Below are 23,021 nucleotides of genomic sequence, written 5' to 3' on the forward strand. Positions count from 1 at the left end.
AACTAATGGTGTATTGTATGGTGATTAACATAACTTAATAAAATTTTTAAAAATGCCACTGGAATTTGATAGGATTGGTATTACCTTTATGGCTGATTTGGGGGCAATATGGAATTTTTAATAATATTAATTCTTTTTGTCCATGAACATGGGATATATTTCCATATATTGTGTTTTCTTCAATTTCTTTCATCAAAATCTTTTAGTTCCCAGTGTACAAGATATTTCACCTGCTTCGTTAAATTTATTCCTAAATATGTTATTATATTTTATATTATTGTTTATTGTTTTTTTAATTTGTACATTTTTTTGTCAGTCTATAGAAAGACAACAAATTTCTGCTGGATGATATTGTATTCTGCAACTTTACTAAATGGGTTGATTATTTCTAACAGTTTTTTTGGTGAAGTTTTTAGAATTTTCTTTTTTCAAGATCAGATTATTTGTTGGTAGCCACACTTGTGGTGAGCATAGCATAATGTACGGGCTTGTTGAATCACTATGTTTACCATGTGAAATTAACATAACATTGTGTGTCAACTATACTTCAGTTAAAAAAAAACCAGAACACTCACAAATAAATACAATTTTACCTTTTCCTTTATAATTTGGATTTTTTTAATTTTTTTCTTGTCTGATTGCTTTAGATAAGTCTTCCCATACTATGTTGAATAAGAATCATTTTAGTGAGAACCCTTTTCTTGTTCCTGATCTTAGAGGCAAAGCTTTCAAACTTTCATGGTTCAGTATGATGTTAGCTGTGTGTGTGTCATATATGGGCTTAATTATGTTGAGGTACATTCTTTCTATACCCAGTTTGTTAAACGTTTTTATCATGAAAGGTTGTTGTATTTCATCAAATGCTTTTCTGCATCTCTTAAGATGACAATACAATTTTTATCTTTCATTCTATTAATGAGGTGTATCATATTTATTGATTTGTGTATGTAAAACTATTCTTGCATCCCAGGGATAAATTCCACTTGTTCATGGTATATGATCCATTTAGTGTGAGGTTGAATTTGGTTTGCTAATATTTTGTTAAGAATGTTTGGATATATGTTACCCAGTGTTATTGACCACTAATTTTATTTTCTTTTATAGTCTTTATCCAGCTTTCGTATCAGGGTAGTGCTGGTCTCATAAAATGAGTTTTGGAGCATTTCTTCTTCATTTTTTTAGAATAGTTTGAGAAGGATTAGTGTTAATTCTCTTTCAAATGTTTAGTATACTTCACCAGTGAAACCATCTGGGTATTTCTGTGTTGAGAAGTGTTTGATTAACAGATTCAAACTTATTTATTATTGGTCCATTCAAATATTCTAGTCTTCATAATTTAGTCTTGTAAATTGTAGATTGTTTAGAAATTCATGCATTTCTTCTAGGTTATCCAATTTGTTGGCATATAATTATTTATGTAGTCTCTTATAATCCTATATATCTTTGTACTATCAGTTGTAATGTCTCCTCTTTCATTTTTTTAATTTTATGTGACACCTCTCTTTTTTTCTTAATCTAGCTTACAGTTTGTAAATCTTGTTTATTTTTTCAAAAGAACACCTATTTTTTATTATCTTTTTTTCTGCTATTTCATTTATTTCCACTCAGATCTTTGTTATTTCCTTTCTTCTGCCAAATGTAGCAGGTTTAAAAATAAAACAAACAAACAAACAATAAAAGATCCTAACAATATTCAGGCTACATAACATGGGAACCTGATTTCAAAGGAACGATGTAGCCAATGGCCAGGAATTCAAAATATTTTTTCTATTCTTCTTTTGTTAATTAATTCATTGCTCCAACAGATATTTATTTAAAAGCTGTTATGAGCCAAGTACAATGCTAGACACTTTGGATATTCATGGTCTCTATCTTCATGGAGTTTACAAGCTAGTGCTGGGAGACGTGAGAATAAAACAATGACACAATTAATACATAAGAAAGGCAGAATCGGGAGAAAAAAAGGAGTTTGAGAAGGAGAATTTCAGTCTCTTACACTCTTGTAAATATTGAGAGAAATTATTTGTGTGCCCTGTTGTACTGTGTGAAATACCAGAATTAGAGATTCATTTTTTTTGGGGGGGGGTCTTGAAAATTTGTCAGTGTCTCAAGCTTTTTTGTGAAAAAGAGAAAAACAGCTGCCCAAGTTACTGTGCTACTCAAAAAGCTTCTAAATATCACCAAGTAGTGATCTTCTCCCATTTTCTATTTCAAAATTATTTCAAGGCAATAATATGTAACCATGTGATTTGTAAGATATATTAAATTTGGCCAAGATCAGTGAGAGTAACAACTGGCAATAAACATACCTACAAGCTCTCAAGAATGTGGGTTCAGGGTAACTCTTTCACATTAACTAAATTACTTCTCTAATGACCTCATCTTTAGTCTTTTGAACAGACTCCTCTCACACTGTTTACCAGACCCCCTTCAGGATGAAGTGAGCTCAGTTATATGTGGCTCCATTCCTAATTACTGTTAACTTCATTTATATGTTTTCCCCTTTATGCTTATAATTATAAAGTGAGTCTTATTATCAGGGTACTCAGGAATGACTCTTGATTAATTTGGCTTTCACTGAAACTTTCACTCTATTTGGTACACCACCTACTGTATTATTGGCTTCCCTTGTTATTGTGGTCAAAATAAAACAAAACATTCTATGGTTCTCTTGACTCTTTGGTTTTATTTGTTTTTCCTTAAGGTCACACTGATTTGCATACTCCTCTAAATTTACTAAGTTAATTACGTTTATTTCTCCAATCTGATTTTGATAGCATTCCTTCCTCTAATATGATAGAGTTCTCTTGCAATCAGTATGACCATTCAACAGTTTATTCTTCCTTAAATACCTTTCCTCAAAAAGTAGGTCTATTTTAGCTATTTTTATAGCCATTTCAATATAACATAATGTTTAATTTAGCACAAAGTAGTCACTTCTTGAATGCTATTGGTAAATTAATCATTTAATACCTTAAGGAGTAGTTTTTGCTTTTGGGGAGCAAACCATTTTAGGAATAGGCCTAGAGGTGGAAAATGCATGGGTAGGAGGTATAAATAGGGAAGTTTTTATAACAAAGACTAATTTTCCCCAACTTCATGATTCTACTTTGCACTGGTACTTCCCTCCCAAGGAACATTTTATGCTGTCTTCATTTCTTTCTTTCTTTCTTTCTTTATTTATTTTAATTAAAATTAAAAGATTAATTTTAATCTTTCTTTCTTTCTTCTTTCTTTCTTTTTCTTTCCTTCGTCTTTCTTTTTTTGTAGCAGAAAAAATTCTGGCCTTGTAGAATGAATTTAGAAATATTCCTTGCACTTCTGTTTTTTGGAGTACTTTGAAAAGAATAGGTATTAATTCTTCATTAAATGTTTGATAGAATTCACCTGTGGTCTTCTGATCATGTACTTTTGTTTGTTAAGAGTCCTTTGATTACTGAGTTAACTTCACTGCTAGTAATCAGTTTGTTCAAATTTTCTATTTGTTCCTGATTCAATATTGGGTCGTTTTGTTTCTAGAAATTTATTCATTTCTATGTTGTCCAATTGTTGGCATATAATTTTTCATAATCTCTCTTACAATTCTTTGTATTTTTGTGGAGTCAGTTGTTATTTCTCCTCCTTCACTTCATATTTTAATTGAGCCCTCCTTTTTTTGTTTTTAATCAATCTGGCTAAAAGTTTATCAATATTGCTATTAGTTTTTTTTTACAGTTTTTGGCATCATTGATCTTTTCTATTGTGCTTTTCTTACATCAGTCATAGAACTAGTTCTCTAAATATATCTCCTCAAGCAAAAGAAACAAAAGCAAAAAAAAAAAAACCCACAAAAACGATTGAGACTTTAACAAAACAAAAAGCTTTTACACAGCAAAGGAAATCATCAACAGAACAACAAGGCAATTTTCAGAAAGGGAGAAGATATTTGCAAATGACTTATCAGATAAGGGGTTAATATCCAAAATAAGTAAACTTATACAACTCAATACCAGAGGAACAAATAATCTGATTAAAAATGGGCAGAGGAGAGAATTAGAATTTTTTTCAAAAGAAGACATACACATGAACAACAGAAACATGAAAAGATGCTTGACATCAATAATCATCAGTGAATTGCAAATCAAACCCACACTGAGAAGGGGGGCAAGGTAGCAGAGGAGTAGGGGACTCCATTTCGATGGTCCCAATGACTTTAACTGGATATCTATCAAACCATTTTGAACACCCACGAAATCAGCCTGAGATGTAAGAATATATATCTGGATCTCTACAAGAAGAGAAACGACTGCTTTTTGCAAGGTAAGCAGGGTGGAGTCGTGAATCTGCAAGGAGCAGAAAATTTACAGAAGAGGGAGGGAGCCTCTATAAGTTGGAGCCTGGAAAGTGATATAACACAGGAACACAAAATCAGAACCCCTTAGAAATCTGCTCTAGGGAGAGATATCATTCTCTGAAGGGGCTCTAGAAATGAAAAGGCTGAATTCTAGGTGAGGCATTGTGGTCTTGGGATCTGAGGAGTCACAGAGCAAAAGGGGGGCCTGAACGAATAGAGTGCCCAAATAGTGGAGCTGGGAAGAAGGTTATGGTCAGCAAGCCCAGGAAGGGACTCTCAGCTTGGGTCACAATAAACCATGAGCTGGCCAGTCGGTAATCGCTCTTTTCCTGAGCAGCCTGAACAGGACTGGAACCTGTGAAAACAACTGGACAAAATCTCGCAGGGCAAGAGTGGCCTGGAAAGGAAATTAGGGGGACAGCCAGACATGATCCAGGAGCCTTGGGTGCACCCATGAGCCCGCGGCCACTTGCAGTTTTAGAGTCAGAAAGGGCAGTGACACTCCCAGGCTCCTGGGACTATGTCTGAGAGAGTTGCATTGGGCATGCATGGCAGGTGCATACAGAAGTGGAGACTGTTTGTCCTAGAAAGTTTATTAGAAGGCAGACTGCAATCTTTCTGCTCTGGGCCAAAGGTTTGGGCACAGCCACTTTTGCTCTGATCCTCTGAAGAGGTGCAGAAAGCATCCAGGGAACAAAAGCCACGGAGAAGGCCAGTTTGCACTGGGTCCCTCCCCCTAACAGGGTGTGAGACAACGCTGCCCAGGAAGGGATGCCTGAGAAAAAGCACAGCAGGCCTCTCCCCCAGAAGACAGACTCTAAGAACAGGGGGAGGGCAAGCCTATAGATCTCAAAAGACTGTAAAATTCCAATGCCAGGGGAAAATAGTATATTGAGCTCCAGGGTGGATCTTGTTTGGGTTGTGATTGATATTTTGGACTCTGTTCATTGGCCCACCCATTGTTCTATCAGCAAAATGACTAGGAGAAGGATCTCACAAAAAAAAAGAAAGAAAAAAGAAAACAAGAGGCAGTGTTCTCTGACAGAGCTAATCAATATGGATATAATTAAGATGTCATAGATATAATTCAGGATAGCAATCATAAAGTTAATAGCTAGGCTAGAAAAAAGCATAAGTGACAATACAAAATCTCTAAGGGCAGAAATGAGATCTAATTAGGTGGAACTTAAAAATGCTATGAATGAGATGCAGTCCAAACTGGATACTCTAACAGCTAAGGTCAATGAGGTGGAAGAGAAAATAAGTGATCTAGAGGACAGGTTGATGGAAAGGAAAGAAACTGAAGAAAAGAGAGGGAAAAAAACTCATTGCACATGAAAGGAGACTTAAAGAATCTAATGATACATTGAAAAAAACCAATATCAAGATCATCAGGATCCAAGAGGGAGTGGAGAGAAAGAGAGGGCTTGAAGGTATATTTTAAGCAAATCATGGCCGAGAACATTCCTAATCTGGGGAAAAAAACAAACATTCATGTCCAAGAGGCAGAGAGGACTCTTCCCAAAATCAATAAAAATAGATCAACACCCTGACATATAACACTGAAGCTTGCAAATCTTACAGCCAAGGAAGCTATTCTGAAAGCAGCTAGGCAGAAGAATTTATTTATTTTTTTTTACATACAGAAGGAGGAACATCAGAATAACATCAGACCTATCCACAGAAACCTGGCAAGCCAGAAGAAGCTGGCAAGACATATTCAGGGTAATGCAGCCAAGAATACTTTATCCAACAAGTCTGTCATTCACAATGGAAGGAGAGATAAAGAGCTTCCAAGACAGAGAGAAACTGAAAGAATATGTGACAACTAAGCAAGCCTTGCAAGAAATATTAAGGGGGATTCTCTAAGCGAAGAGAGACCCTCAAGAGTAATATAGACAAGAAAGTGACAGACACAATCTACAAAAACAGGGACTTTACAAGCAATACGATGGCACTAAATTCATATCTTCCTATAGATACTCTGAATGTAAATGGATTGAATGCACCAGTCAAAAGACACAGGGTATCAGATTGGATAAAAAAACAAGACCCATCCATATGCTGTCTACAAGAGACTCATTTTGAACCTAAACACACCTCCAGGTTAAAAGGGATGGAGAACCATGTACCAACTAATGAACCTCAAAAGAAAGCTGGGGTAGCAATTCTCATATCACACAAATTAGATTTTAAACCAAAGACTGTATTAAGAGATGTAGAAGGACACTATATCATACTTAAATGGTCTATCCAACAAGAAGATCTAACAACTGTAAATATCTATACCCCCAACACGGGGGCAACCGATTATATAAACCAATTAGTAACCAAAATAAATAAATATATTGATAATAATACATTAATAGTAGGAGACTTTAATACTCCACTCACAGCAATGGACAGATAATCTAAGCAGAAGATCAAAACGAACAAACAAACAAACAAACAAGAGCTTTGAATGACACATTGGAGCAGATGAACTTCACAGATATGTAAAGAACATTCCATCATAAAATAGCAGAATACTCATTCTTCTCGAGTGCACATGGATCTTTTTCCAGAATATATCACATGCTGGGTCATAAATCAGGTCTCAACAGATATTGAAAGCTTGAGATTATTCCCTGTTTATTTTCAGACCACAGCACTTTGAAACTGGAACTCAATCACAAGAAGAAATGTAGAACAAACTCAAAAACTTGGAGGTTAAAGAGCATCTTGCTAAAGAATGAATGGTCAACCAGGAAATTAAATAAGAACTTAAACAACTCATTGAAACTAATGAGAATGAGAACACATCGGTTCAAAACCTATGGGGTACTGCAAAGGCGGTAGGAGAAAAATACATAGCCATCGAAGCCTCTATCAAAATAATTAGAAAAATCCCAAATTCACAAGCTAACCTTACACGTGAAGGACCTGGAGAAAGAAAAGCAAATAAAACCTAAATCAAGCAGGAGAAGAGGAATAATAAAGATTAGAGCAGAAATCAATGAACTAGCAACCAGAAAAACAGTAGAACAGATCAACAAAACTAGAAGCTCATTCTTTGAAAGAATTAATGAGATCGATAAACCTCTGGCCAGACTTATCCAAACGAAAAGAGAAGGGATCCAAATTAATAAAAAACATGAATGAAAGAGGAGACATCATGACCAATACCAAGGAAATAGAGACAATTGTTAGAAATTATTACCAGCAACTATATGGCAACAAACTAAGCAATCTGAAAGAAATGGATGCATTCCTGGAACCTTATAAACTGCCAAGACTGAAAAGGAAGAAATAGACAATCTGAACAAACCAATAACCAGTAACAAAATTGAAGCATTAATCAAAAACCTCCCAAAAAACAAGAGTCCAGGGCCAGACAGCTTCTCAGGGGAATTCTACCAAACATTTAAATAAGAAATAATACATAGTCTACTTTCAAAAAATAGAAATGGAAGGAAAATTTCCAAACACGTTCTATAAGGCCACCCTTACCTTGATCCCAAAACCAGACAAAGTCCCTGCCGAAAAGGAGAATTACAGACCAATATCCCTGATAAACATGAATGCCAAAATACTCACCAAGATCCTAGCCAACATGATCCAAAAGTACATTAAAAGGATTATTCACCAGGACCAGGTGGGATTTATTCCTAGGATGCAAGGGTAATTCTACATTCACAAATCAATCAGCATGATAGAGCACATTAATAGAAGAAAAGACAAGAACCATATGATCCTCCCAATTACTGCAGAGAAAGCATTCGACAAAATACAGCAAACTTTCTTGACTAAAACTTTTCCAAGTGTAGGGATAGGGGGAATATACCTCAAAATCATAAAATCCATCTATGAAAAGCTCACAGCGAATATTATTCTCAATGGGGGAAAACTGATAGCTTTTCCTTTAAGGTCAGGTACAAGACATGGATGCCCAGTCTCACCACTATTGTTCATCATAGTACAAGAAGTCCTAGCCTCAGCAACGAGTCCAAAAAAAATTTAAAAATTAAAAAAATAAAATAAAAATACATAAATAAAAGGCATTCAAATTGGCAAAGAAGAAGTCAAACTCTCTCTTTTCACAGATGACATGATAATTTAGGTGGAAAATCCAAAAGACTCCCCCCGAAAATTGCTAGAACACATACAGCAGTTCAGCTACGTGGCAGGTTACAAAAATCAATGCACAGAAATCAGTTGCATTTCTATACACTAACAATGTGACTGAAGAAAGAGAAATTAAGTAAAAAAAAAATTAAGTACTACTAAAATTTAGTAATTTTACTAAATTAAGTAAATAAGAAATTAAGTAATTAAACACCAAATCCATTAGATACCTAGGAATAAACCTAACCAAAGAGGTAAAGTATCTGTACACTAGAAACTACAAAACACTTATGAAAGGATTTGAGGAAGACGCAAAGAGATGGAAAAGCATTCCAGGCTCATGGATTGAAAGAATGAACATTGTGAAAATATCTTTGCTGCCCAGAGCAATCTAAACATTCAATGCAATCCCTAGCAAAATACCATCTATATTTTTCGCAGAGCTGATAGAAACAAACCTAAAACTTTTATGGAACCAGAAAGGACCCCAAATAGCCAAAAGAATGTTGAAAGAGAAAACCAATGCTGGTGATTCACACTGCTTGACTTCAAGCTATGCTGCAAAGCTATGATCATTAAAACAGCATAGTACTGGCACAAAAACAGACACATAGATCAATGGAACAGAATAGAGAACCCAGAAATGGGCCCTCAATTATAGGGTCAACTAATCTTCGACAAAGCAAGAATGAATATCCAATGGAAAAAAAAGATAGTCTCTCCAATAAATCATGCTGAGAAAACTGGACAGCCACATGCAGAAGAATGAAACTAGACCATTCTCTTACACCACACACAAAGATAAACTCAAAATGAATGAAAGACCTCAATGTGAGACAGGAATCCATCAAAATCCTAGAAGAGAGCACAGGCAGCAAACTGTTTGACCTTGGACAAAGCAACTTTTTGCCAGATATGTCTCGAAAGGCAAGGGAAACAAAAGCAAAAATGAACTTTTGGGACTTCATCAAGATAAAAAGCTTCTCTACAGCAAAGGAAACAACCAATAAAACTAAAAGGTAACCTATGGAATGGGAGAAGATATTTGAAATGATATTACAGATAAAGGCTGGTATCCAAGATCTATAAAGAACTTCTCAAACTCAACACCCAAAAAACAAATAATGCAGTCAAGAAATGGGCAGAAGACATGAACACACTTCTCCAAGGAAGACATACAAATGGCTAAGACACAGGAAAAAATGTTCCACATCAGTTGCCATCAAGAAATTACAAATCATAACCACAATGAGATACCACCTTACACCAGTCAGAATGGCTAAAATTAAGAAGACAAGGAACAACAAATTTTGGTGAGGATGTAGAGAAAAGGAAACCCTCTTTCACTTTTGCTGGGAATGCAAGCTGGTACAGCCACTCGGAAAACATTATAGAAGTTCTTCAGGACGTTAAAAACAGAGCCACCTTATGATCCAGCAATTGCACTTCTAGGTATTTAACCCAAAGATACAGACATAGTGAAAAGAAGGAGCACCTGCACCCCAATATTCATATCAGCAATGTCCACAATAGCCAATCTCAGGAAGAAGTAAAGGTATCCCTCAACAGATGAATGGATAAATAAAATGTGGTTCATATATATGATGGAATATTACTCAGCTATCAGAAAGGATGAATACTCACCACTTACATTGACATGGATGGAACTGGAGGGGATTATGCTAAGTGAAATAAGTCAAGCAGAGAAAGACAATTATCATATGGTTTCACTCATATGTGGAATATAAAGAATAGCCCGGGGGACCATAGGCAAAAGGAGGGAAAACTGAATGGAGAGAAATCAGAGAGGGAGACAAACCATAAGAGACTCCGGACTCCAGGAAATAAATTGAGATTTACAGAGGGAGAGGGTTGGGGGATGGGGTAACCAGGTGATGGGTATTAAAGAGGGCACATCTTGTGATGAGCACTGGATGTTATACACAACTAGTAAATCACTGAACACTACATCAAAAACTAATGATATACTATATGTTGGCTAATTGAACATAATAAAAATAATAAAATAGAATATTTAAAAAAAATAAAAAGTGGGTAAGATAGAATAAAATGAATAATATCAAGAGATATTAAATTTACTCCATTGCACAATTATGTCCCAGAATGAACCCATTATATGTATCTGTGACATATTTGTACATCTGGTGCCCTAGCATTTGTGGCTGTCACATAGGGGTTGCTCCTTGACTTCTTGGTTCTTGTTGTCAGGGAGCCTTGTGATCCTGGGTCACATGGGACTCTAACAATCAGAGAGACAGTTCTTGGCAGACTACAACCCATAGGGTACTACACAGACAACAGACTGAAAACACCAGTCTTTCTGGGAAAGAAACCTATTTGCTTCTGGGAAAAAAATCCAAGCAGATTTTTTTCTGAGGGATTGTGGACAGGTAGATGTCATCATTTTACTCCTCTTTGCCTTGCTACAGCTCACCAGTATCACACAGAGAGCAACCGACACACTGTCTGGAGTCCGAATTTTTTTCCTTCCACCCTAAGGAAACAACTTGATCATCTGCCCCTGGTGGCCACTGGAGTTATGCTTGTAATTCCACAGAACCGTATATATTTACATAATTTAAAAGCTGCTACCTAAGGTTCTGACTTCCAATCAGCCTGAATCTTGGTATTGAATGAGATTCTACATTTTGGGATATTGACAGGTCTTGGCACATCCTCAATTACTGGGAGCTTTTCAAAATATGATATCCTGTGGGGCATCTGGGTGGCTCTGTCAGTTAAGTGCCCAACTCTTGATTTTGGCTCAGGTCTTGATCTCAAGTTTGTGGGATCAAGACATACATCAGTTCCATGCTCAGTGGGGAATCTGTTTCTCTCCTTCTCCCTCTTCCTCGGCTCTTCTCCCCTCTAAAATAAACAAATAAATCTTTGAAAAATACGATAGGCTGCTTGGACTAGCACAAAGGTTTGAGAGATAACCAAGAGCTAGAGCAAGATATAATGACAAGTTTTCTCTCTTACACAATGCCACTCTTTCAAGACTGCAAGTGCTGGTTATTTCATCTAATGCATGGAAACCAACACAGAGAGTCAGTTGAAAGGAAGAAACAGAAAAAAATATGTTTTAAATAAAACAAAATAAAACCTCAGGAAAAAAATACATAAAGAAACAGAGATAAATAATTTACCTGATAAAGAGTTCAAATTAATGGTCAGAAAAATTCCCACCCAGCTCAGAAGAATAGATGAACACAGTGAGAACTTCAAATAAGTGATAGAAATATAAGAACATACCAAACATAAGTCACAATGAAGAATACAATAAGTGAACTAAAAAACATATTACAGAGGTTCAATTGAAGATGAGATGAAGCAGACGAAAGAGTGAATTTGTAAACAAGACAACCGAATTCACTGAAACATAGAGGAAAAAACCTTAAAAGTGAAGAAAGTTTATGGGATTTAGGGGACAACATGAAGCAAACTAACATTTTCATTATAGAAGTCTCTGAAAGAGAAGAGAGAAAGAGGCAGAAAAATTATTTAAAGAAATAATGCCTGAAAGATTCCTTAACCTGTGGAAGGAAACATATGCCCAAATCCAGGAAGCCAGAGAGTTACAAATTAGTGGAACCTAAGGAAACCCACACTGAGACACATTATAATAAAATGTCTAATGCAAAATACAAAGAGAGAATATTAAAATCCACAAGAGAAAAACAAAACAAAACTTTTTTTTTACCAAAAATAGAACTTCCATAAGACTATAAGCACATTTTCAGCAGACACTTTGAAGTCACAATATATAAAAAGGGCTGAAAGAAAAACTAATCTCAGCCAAGAACAGCCTATCTGGCAAAATTATCATTAAGAATTGAAGACAACATAGTTTACCAGACAAGGACAATCTAAGGATTTTATCACCATGAAACTGACCTTAGAAAAAATGGTAAAAGGGCTTCTTTAAGCTGAAAGGAAAGGATGGAATTCATAACAAGAAAACATATGAAAGAATAAATGTCACTGGAAAGTTAAATACATAATAAAGGTATGGGATTAATCACTTATAAAACAAGTATAAAGGCTAAGAGACAAAAAGAGTAAAATTATAACTACAATAATTAGCTAACAGATACACAAAATAATAATATGTAAAATGTGACATCAAAAATATAAAAGTGGAGGAAAGAATAAATATATATAGCATATTTAGGATGCAAACTGAAGCTCTTATTGACTTAAAATATACTATTATAGATATAATTTGTAATATGTAAGCCTCATGGTAACAACAAAACACAATTCTATAGTAGATACACAACAGATAAAGAAAAAGGAATCAAAGAATACCACCCCAAAAAAGTCATGAAACCAAAAGGAAGAAGACAAGAGAAGAAGAGCAGATAAGAAAAACAAAACAGCCACAAGACCATTTTTTTAAATGGCAGTAAATACAACTTATCAATAATTACTTTAAATGTAAATGGACTTTCTTAATAGTGAAAGGATGCCTAGAGTAATACCAAGCCTCATTTCCTCGTGGGGTTGTTATGAGGCTCAGAAAAGATATTGTCTGTTAAAGTTTTATATAACCTATAAACTTTGGCAAAACATGTTTTATGATTACTGTTGATATCATCATCTTCATAGTAAGCAGCTATTTTGCAACTGAAATTATTTTGAATTTCTCGGAAATATTCATCATCATTACACTTAAATAACATTTTAGAAACATCTAGTTTAGTGCATTTTATAAGAATGAAGTTATTTGTGAGGAAGACTTAAATATTTAATATCAAATTTAATGTTACAATTTATATAAAATAAAATCCACATTTATTAAGTTTACAGGTTGATTACTTATTCAAATATATAAACTGAGTTATCACAACAGCAATAAATTGTGAAACATTTATATCTCTTCAGAATTTATTTTTCTTTTGCAACCAATTTCCCCTCCTTCAAGCAACTACTGAATTGATTTTGATCACACTTAGCTTTTCTTATTTTGGAATTCCATAAAATAGAAGCATCTTCTGTGCATTCTTTTGTGTCTAGATTCTTTTTATGCATAATTTTTGTGAGATTCATCCATGTTGCATATATCAATAGTTTGCTCTATTTTGTTATTGAATATTTTTCTTTAAAAAAAGATTTATTTATTTTAGAGAGAGAGAGCAGGGGAGAGGGACAAATGGAGAGGGAGAGAGAGAATCTCAAGCAGACTCCCCACTGAGCACGGGGCCAGACAGGGGGTTTGATGTTACAACTCCAAGATCATGAACTGAGCCTAAATCAAGAATGGAACACTTAACTGACTAAGCCACCCAGGCGCCCCTTGAATATTTTTCTATTGTGCTAATAAACCAGAATAAACTTTCAACTCACACACACAAAATAAATGTAAATTCTCCCATCAATAGACAAAGAATGAGGGGTAAGCTAATATGGTGGCATAGTAGGAAGACCATATGCTCGTCTTGTCCCTAGAGCACTAGATAACTACAAAATCATTCTGAATACCCATAAAATTGACCTGAGTACTGACAGAATAAATGAACAACTAGAGGGAGAGAAGAGGCCTGATCAAGGAAGGTAGGAATTATGAAGATGTGGTTTGGGGGTGAAATAGATTGTGGGTGCTGTGGAGGGGAGGGAGCCCTAGATGTGGAGAGAGACAAGAGAGAGAGAAACCCACAGGGGAAAGCACAAAGAGAACACTTCCCCATATGGATATATCCCATACACTGGGGAAAGGAAAGGGGCTGATTTTCAAGAGTTTTTGCAACCGGTGGGGTTCAAAGACTGGAGTTTTAAAGGTCAGAGAGCTTGGCTGGGATATATCTCAGAGGACACTGCCCTACTCCTGGAGAAAAGTCAGACAAGCAGACTGGGGGCAGATGGCATGATCTGAGATGTGCCTAAGGCTCACAGGGGAAACACTGTTCACTTTTTTTGTAGTGCATCTGTGAGAGGTGGTGTTCACAGAGATGCCCTTCTGGGGACAAAGGAGCTGGAGGAGGACATTTTCCTCCCTTTCTCCTTGGCCTAGATGCAGAACCACCAACTGAGGGTGGCTAAACTGGACACTGGTTACCTAGCCTGCTACTTATAGGTTCCACATCCCTGCACTCTGGCATGACTGCCCTTTTGCTTGGGCTTGCATCAGTTCCAACAAGGTGAGACCCTCTCACAGAAGAATAGTGCAGGACACCAACACAGCACATCCCTAAATTTTGGAGTTTTAAAGGTCAGCAGGCTAGGCTGGGATAGAGCCCAAAGTGTTTTGCTCTGCACCTGGCAGGTAAACGGCCCAGAGACAGACAGTATGTAAAAGGAGACATGAAAAATGAGATGAGATGCATGGTGGGGAAAGATTATTTGCTCTTCTGAGAGTGCTTCCCTGAGAGCATCAAACACACACACCCCTCTCCAGGGAAAAAGGAGCTATCTGATGCATAAACCTCCTTCAGTAAATAGCACAGCACTGATACTGGGTGCCTAACCTGCTCACACCAAGTCCCACCTCCCTGTGCTCTGCCCATACCACTTTTCTTGGGCAACTGTGCCTAAATTCCATTGCAGTGGGTCCCTTCCCCAGAAAACCAACAGAAACCACTTCATACACCACGTCTCCTGACCAGAGAGTTCTGCAGGGCTTCAGTTGTAGTGGAAATAACATCAAGTCTCATTTAACAAGTAGACCAGAGCATACCTACTTAAAACTTGCCATATTCTGGCAAATGTCCAAACACTGCCAATCACAGAAAAGGAGAGCCTCTGCAGATGACTGGGTTGAAGGATAGAACAGATAAAACACAGCAGCAAAGTGAACACAGCACAAAACAAAGACATTCCCTGAAACACCAGGCCCTGAACATTATATGACCTCGTCTTTAGAAAGCTATTACCCTCAGGAACAACAATATTACAGGCTTTTCAAACACACAGAAGACAGAGACCTAGCCAAAATGTCAAGATAGAGGAATTCTCCCTCCAAAAAGAACAAGATAAGGTGATGACCAGAGATCTAATCAAAAGAAGTATAAGTAATATGCTTGATGGAGATTTCAAAGCAGCAATCATAAGCGTACTTGCTAGGCTTGAGAAGAGAATGGAAGACTTCAGGGAGGCCTTTACTGCACAGATAAAAGAGTTTTTAAAAAATAATGAAAAGTACAATTACTGAGATTCAGAAGAATCTACTGTCTGTCTCTGGATGTAATGACCACAAGGGTAAAAGAAGCAGAGGAAAAAATAATTGATGTAGAAGATAAAATAATGGAAAATAATGAAGCTGCACAAAAGAGAGAAAGAAGAATTATGGATCATGACAGTAGACTTAGGGAAATCAGTGACTCCATCAAACATTCCTATCATAGGAGTCCCCGAAGAAGAGAGAGAAAAGGGGGTATAAAATATATTTGAGGAAATAATAGGAGGAAACATCCCTAGTCTGGGGAAGGAAACGGACATCTGTATCCAGAGACACAGAGAACTCTCATCAAAATCAACAAAAGCAGACAAATGCCAAGATATATTGTAAGTATATTTGCAAAATATAGAGATAAAGAGGAAAAAAAAAATCCTAAAAGCAGCAAGACAAAAGAAGTCCCTAACTTATAAGGGAAGACCCATAAGGCTAGCTGGAGATTTCTCAACAGAAACTTGACAAACCAGAAGGCAGTGCCATAATATATTCAAAGTGCTGTATGGGAAAATAGTGCAGTCAAGAATACTCTATCAAACAAGGCTATCATTCAGAAAAAGAAGGAGAGATAAAGAGTTTCCCAGATAAACAAAAACTAAAGGAGTTCGTGACCATAAAACCAGCACTTCAAGAAATATTAAAGGGGACTCTTTGAGTGGAAAGGAAAGACAAAAAGTGACAAAGACTAGAAATGAATAGAGAAAATCTCCAGAAACAATGACAAAGCAAGTAATAAAATGGCACTAAATGCAAATCGATCAATAAATACTCTGAATATAAATGGACTAAGTGTTCCAATCAAAAGACATTAGGTGTCAGAATGGGTTAAAAAAATCCATCTAGGGGCACCTGAGTGGCTCAGTTGGTTAAGTGACTGCCTTCGGCTCAGGTCATGATCCTGGAGTCCCGGGATCGAGTCCTGCATCGGGCCCCCTGCTCAGCGAGGAGCCTGCTTCTCCCTCTAATCCTCCCCCCTCTCATGTACTCTTCTCTCTCTCTCATTCTTGCTCTCTCAAATAAATAAATCTTTAAAAAAAATCCATCTAATACACTGCCTACAGGAGACTAATTTTAGACCTAAAGACACCTGCAGATTGAAAGTGAGAAGGTGGAGAAATATTTATCATGCAAATGGACACCAAAAGAAAACCTGATTAACAATACTTATATTAAGCAAACTAGATTTTATTTTAATTTTTTTATTGTTATGTTAATCACCATATATTACATCATTAGTTTTTGATGCAGTGTTCCATGATTCATTGTTTGTTCATAACACCCAGTGCTCCATGCAAAACGTGCCCTCCTCAATACCCATCACCAGGCTAACCCATCCCCCCACCCCCCTACCCTCTAGAACCCTCAGTTTTTCAGAGTCCATCATCTCTCATGGTTCGTCTCCCCCTCTGACATACTCCCCTTTTCTTCCTCTCCTGTTATCTTCTTCTTTTCCTTTTTTCTTAAAATATGTTGCATTATTTGTTTCAGAAGTACAGATCTGTGATTCAACAGTCTTGCACAATTCACAGCGCTCACCGTAGCACATACCCTCCCCAATGTCTATCACCCAGCCATCCCATCCCTCCCACCCCCCACCACTCCAGCAACCCTCAGTTTGTTCCTGAGATTAAGAATTCCTCATATCAGTGAGGTCATGTGATACATGTCTTTCTCTGATTGACTTATTTCACTCAGCATAACACCCTCCAGTTCCAGCAAACTAGATTTTAAACCAGAGACAGTAACAAGAGATGAAGAAGGACACTATATTATAATAAAGGGGACTATCCAACAAGAAGACCTAACAATTGTAAATATTTATGCCCCCAACGTGGGAGTACACAGATATATAAAACAATTAATAACAAATATAAAGGAATGCATTGATAATAATACAAAGTGCCCCATTTACAACAATGGACAGATAATCTAAGCAAAAAATCAACAAGGAAACCATAGCTTTGAATGACGCACTGGACTGGATGGATTTAACTGATATATTCAGAACATTTCATCATAAAACAGCAGAATACATATTCTTTTCAAGTGCACATAGGATATTCTCCATACTCCATAGATCACATACTAGGTCACAAACCAGGTCTTCACAAGTACAAAAAGATTGAGACCACATCATGCATCTGTTCTGACCACAGTGCTATGAAACTTGCAATCAACCAAAAGAAAATTTGGAAATACCACAAATACACAGTGGTTAAAAAAATATGCTACTAAAGAATGAATGAGTCATCCAGAAAAGAAAGAAGAAATAAAAATATACACAGAAACAAATGAAAATGAAAAAAAATGAGAGTCCAAAACCTTTGGCATGCAGCAAAAGTGGTTCTAAGAGAGAAGTATATAGCAGTACAAGCCTACCTCAAGAAGCAAGAAAAAATGAAATGAACAACTTTACACCTAAAGGAGCTAGAAAAAGAAAAACAAATGAATCCTAAAGACAGCAGCAGAAGAGAAATAATAAAGATTGGAACAGAAATAAATGATGTAGGAACAACAACAAAAAAAAGAGAACAGATCAATGAAACTAGGAGCTGGTTCTTTGAAAAAATTAATAAAATTGATAAACCCCTGCCCTGAATTATCAAAAGGAAAAGAGAAGGGAACCAAATAAATAAAATCACAAATGAGACAGGAGTCATAACAACCAACACCACAGAAATAAAAACAACTATAAGAGAACATTATGAAAAATTATATGCCAACAAATCAGACAATCTGGAAGAAATGGAAAAAATCCTAGAAACATGAACTACCAAAACTCAAACAGGAAGAAATAGAAAACTTGAGCAGACCAATAACCAGCAAAGAAATTGAATCTACTAAAAAATCTCCCAACAAACAAAAGTCCAAGGTTTGATGGTTTCACAAGGGAATTCTACCAAACATTTATTTTTATTTTTATTTTTTTAATTTAAATTAAATTGGCCAACATACAGTACATCATTAGTTTTTGGTGTAGTGTCCAATGATTCATTAGTTGCATGTAACACCCAGTGCTCAGCACATCACGTGCCCTCCTCCCACCTCCCTTTCCACAACCTTCAGTTTGTTTTCCAGAGTCAAGAGTATCTCATGGTTTGGCTCCCTCTCTGATTTCCTCCCATTAAGTTTTTCCTCCCTTCCCCTATGATCCTCTGCACTATTTCTTATCAAACATTTAAAGGAAGTTAAAACCTATTCTTCTCAAACTATTCCTAAAAGTAGAAATGTATAGAAAACTTCCAAACTCATTCTGTGAATCCAGCATTACCCTGATTCCAAAAACAAGGACTCCACTAAACAAGAGAACTATAGGCAAATATCCTTGATGAAAATGGATGCAAAAATTCGCAACAAAATACTAGCGAATTGAACCTAACATTACATTAAAGGAATCATACACCATGACCAAGTGGGATTTATTCCTGGGCTGCACAGGTGGTTCAATATTCACAAATCAATCATCATGATACACCACATTAATAAAAGAAAATATAAGAACCACATGATCCTGTCAATAGATGCAGAAAAAGCATTTGACAAAGTACAACATCCATTTACGATAAAAGTCCTCAACAAAGCAGAGATAGAGGGAACATACCTCAACATCATAAATGCCTTATATGAATAACCCATAGCTAATATCATCCTCAGTGGGAAACAAATGAGAATTTTCCTCTATGGTCAGTCCAAGACAAGACAAGTACAAGACATAGTACTCGCAGTCATAGCCTCAGCAATCAGAAAGAGAAATCAAAGGTATCAAAATCAGCAAGGAAGAAGTGAAACTTACACTATGGGCAAGTGACATGATTCTCTATAAGATAACCCAAAGGACTCTAGAAGAAAGTTCTAAAATATTGCTTGAACTGAAACATGAATTCAACAAGTCACAGGATACAAAATCAATGTAAAAAAATCTGTTGTATTTCTATACACCAATAATGAAGCATCAGAAAGACAAAAACAAGGAATCAATCCCATTTACAAACCATAACATACCTAAGAGTAAACCCAACCAAAGAGATAAGGGTGTGTTCTGTGAAAAGTATAAAACACTGAGGAAATAAATTGAAGGTGAGACAAAGAAATGGAAAAATATTCTATGCTCATGGATTGGAACAGCAAATATTGTTATAGTGTCTATAGTGCTGAAAGAAAAATACATATTTAATGCAATCCTTATCAAAATCTGACAAGCACTTTTCACAGAGCTAAAACAAACAATTCTAAAATTTGTATGGGACCACAAGGACCCCAAATAGCCAAAGCAATTTTGAAAAAGAAAAAGAAAGCTGAAGAAATCATAATTCTGGGCTTCAAGTTATATTACAAAGGTGTAGTGATCAAGACAGTATGGTACTGGCATAAAAACAGACACATAGATCAATGGAACAGAACAGAGACCCCACAAATGGACCTACAACTATATGGTCAACTAATCTTTGACAAGGCAGGAAAAAATATCCAATGGAAAAAAGACAGTCTCTTCAACAAATGGTGTTGAGAAAACTGGACAGCAATATGCAAAAGAATGAAACTGGACCACTTTCTTACACCAAAAACAAAAATAAATTCAAAATGGATAAAAAACTTAAAAAATGAAAGTGAATGCAACAATGTCCAAAACTTTTAGGATGAAGCAAAAAGAGTCATAAGAGGGAAGTATATAGCAATACAGGCCTACCTCAAGAAGTAAGAACAATTTGGGGGCGGAGCAAGATGGTGGAGGAGAAGGAGACCTAGATTTCTTCTGGTCTCAGGAATTCAGCTGAATAGGGATCAAAACATTCTGAACACCTACGAACTCAACAGGAGATCGAAGAGGAGAGTAACAACGACTCTCTGAACACAGAAGCGACCACTTACTGGAAGGTAGGAGGAGAAGTGAATCCAAGGCGATATTCGGGAGGATAGATGGCGGGGGAGGGGCCTCCGCCGGCCGCTTCTGGCAAGTGATAGAGCCGCGGAGCACAAAATGGGACCTTTTAGAAGTTGGCTCTTCTGAGGGACGTCGCTGCAGTGGCTAAGCGGGGGTGGAATCCTCCCGGGACAGTGTGGTCTCAGGACCCTTGGGGTCAAAGAAAGACCGGGGGTGCCTGAGTGCGCCAGAGCTCCCAGGTATTGGAGCAGGGAAGCCGGCTGCAGAGACGGAGCCGAGGCGCGGGCTCTCAGCTCAGGGTTGCCATAAACTGTGATCCGCGGCCGAGTCAGGCCACTGCTCCTCCAGCGGGGACCCAACAAGCGGCAGAGCTGGGGAGACTCCCCTTTCTCCCTGGGGAGGAGCGGCGTGGGAAGGCACCACAGGGATCTGCTGGGTTTGGAGACTCCACACGGGGTCGGGTGCCAGAGATAGCAACGCTCGGTCACAGGCCGGGTGAGCACGGAGTGCGGCCGGAGACCAGGGAAACGGGAGTGACTGCTTTTATCTTGGGGCACACTGAGGAGCGGGGCCCCGAGTTCACAGTTCCTCTGGGTGGAGATTGGGAGGCCACCATTTTTGCCCTGGTCCTCCAAAGCTGTACCAAAAGCTTGAAAAAAAGCTCCTGAGAGCAAACCTGAGCAGCTTCCTTAGCCCCGACCGACAAGGGCGGGGCAATTCAGCCTCAGGCAAAGACATTTGGAAACCACAGCAACAGGCCCCTCCCCCAGAAGATCAGCATGAACAGCCAGCAAGCCAAGACCAAGTTTACCGATCAAGGAGAACAGGAGAACTCCAGCGCTAGGGGAATACTGCACATAGAATTCATGGCTTTTTTTTTTTACCATGATTCATTAGTTCATCAAAGTTAATTTTTGTTAACTGTTTTTTTTTTATTTTTCTTTTTCCCTTTTTCAACCAACATCTTATCAATCCCTTTAAAAAAAAACATTTTTTATTTTTCATTTTTAGAGTCATATTTTATCCCTTCATAGTAGTTACCCTTATTTTTGGCATATATATATAAGTTATTCTCTCTTTAAAATTTTGAGATACAGTTTCTCCTAACAGATCAAAATATACCCTAAATCACTAGTGTATGGCTTTGTTCTAGTCTCCTGCCTGATCACAGTCTCTCCCTTTTTTCTTTATTTCTTTCTTAAATCTCCTTCTTTCTTTTTTCAAACAACATCTTATCTTATCAAGTCCTTTTATAAAATCTTTTATAATTTTCATCTTTACAGTCATCTTCCATCCCTTCATTGTATCAACCCTTATTTTGTACATATATGTCTTTCTTCCTTTAAAATTTTAGGAGGCACTTTTTTCTAACAGACCAAAATACGCCCAAAATCTAGTGTGTGGCACTGATCTATGCACTAGCCTGATCATATATGATCATATTCTGCTTTTTTCTATTGTTCTGTTTTTGTTTTTATCTTTTTTATCTTTTTTTTTCTCCTTCTTTTTTCTTTCTTTCCCTTTCTTTTCCCCTGGTCTCAGGTCTTTTCTGATTTGTACACAGTATATTTGCTGGGGACGTTGTAAACCTGTTAGCATTTTGTTCTCTCATTCATCTATTTTCCTCTGGACAAAATGACAAGACGAAAAAAATCACCTCAGCAAAAAGAACAAGAGGTAGTACCGTCAGCCAGGGACCTACTCAATACGGACATTAGTACGATGTCGGACCTAGAGTTCAGAATCATGACTTTAAAGATACTAGCTGGGCTTGAAAAAAGCGTGGAAGTTATTAGAGAAACCGTTTCTGGAGAAATAAAAGAACTAAAATCTAACCAAGTCGAAATCAAAAAGGCTACTGATGAGGTGCAATCAAAAATAGGGGCACTAACTGCTAGGATAAATGAGGCAGAAGAGAGAATCAGTGATATAGAAGACCAAATGATGGAAAATAAAGAGGCTGAGAAAAAGAGAGAGAAACAACTACAGGATCACGAGGGCAGAATTCGAGAGATAAGTGATATGATAAGACAAAACAACATTAGAATAATTGGGATCCCAGAAGAAGAAGAAAGAGAGAGAGGGGCAGAAGGTATATTGGAGCAAATAATAGCAGAGAACTTCCCTAATGTGAGGAAGGAAACAGGCATCAAAATCCAGGAGGCACAGAGAACACCTCTCAAAATGAATAATAATAGGTCAACACCCCGACATCTAATAGTAAAACTTAACGAGTCTCAGAAACAAAGAGAAAATCCTGAAAGGAGCTCGGGAGAAGAGATATGTAACCTACAATGGTAAAAATATTATATTGGCAACAGACCTAACCACAGAGACCTGGCAGGCCAGAAAGGACTGGCAAGATATCTTCAGAGCACTAAACGAGAAAAATATGCAGCCAAGAATACTATATCCAGCTAGGCTGTCATTGAAAATAGAAGGAGAGATAAAAAGCTTCCAAAACAAACAAAAAATAAAGGAATTTGCAAACACGAAACCAGCCCTCCAAG

General features: G+C 37.0%; 1 long non-coding RNA gene across 1 annotated transcript in view; it reads right to left on the reverse strand.

Annotated features, from left to right (window-relative positions):
* Positions 1-23,021, reverse strand: part of LOC141370614 (uncharacterized) — a 336,998-nt gene that overhangs the window by 49,748 nt on the left and 264,229 nt on the right. The gene's annotated exons all lie outside the window — the stretch shown is intronic.

Source organism: Callorhinus ursinus, unplaced genomic scaffold, assembly GCF_003265705.2.
Source record: "Callorhinus ursinus isolate GAN/ISIS: 27379988/994484 unplaced genomic scaffold, GSC_fseal_2.0 scaffold40, whole genome shotgun sequence".
NCBI classification, from domain to species: Eukaryota; Metazoa; Chordata; class Mammalia; order Carnivora; family Otariidae; genus Callorhinus; species Callorhinus ursinus.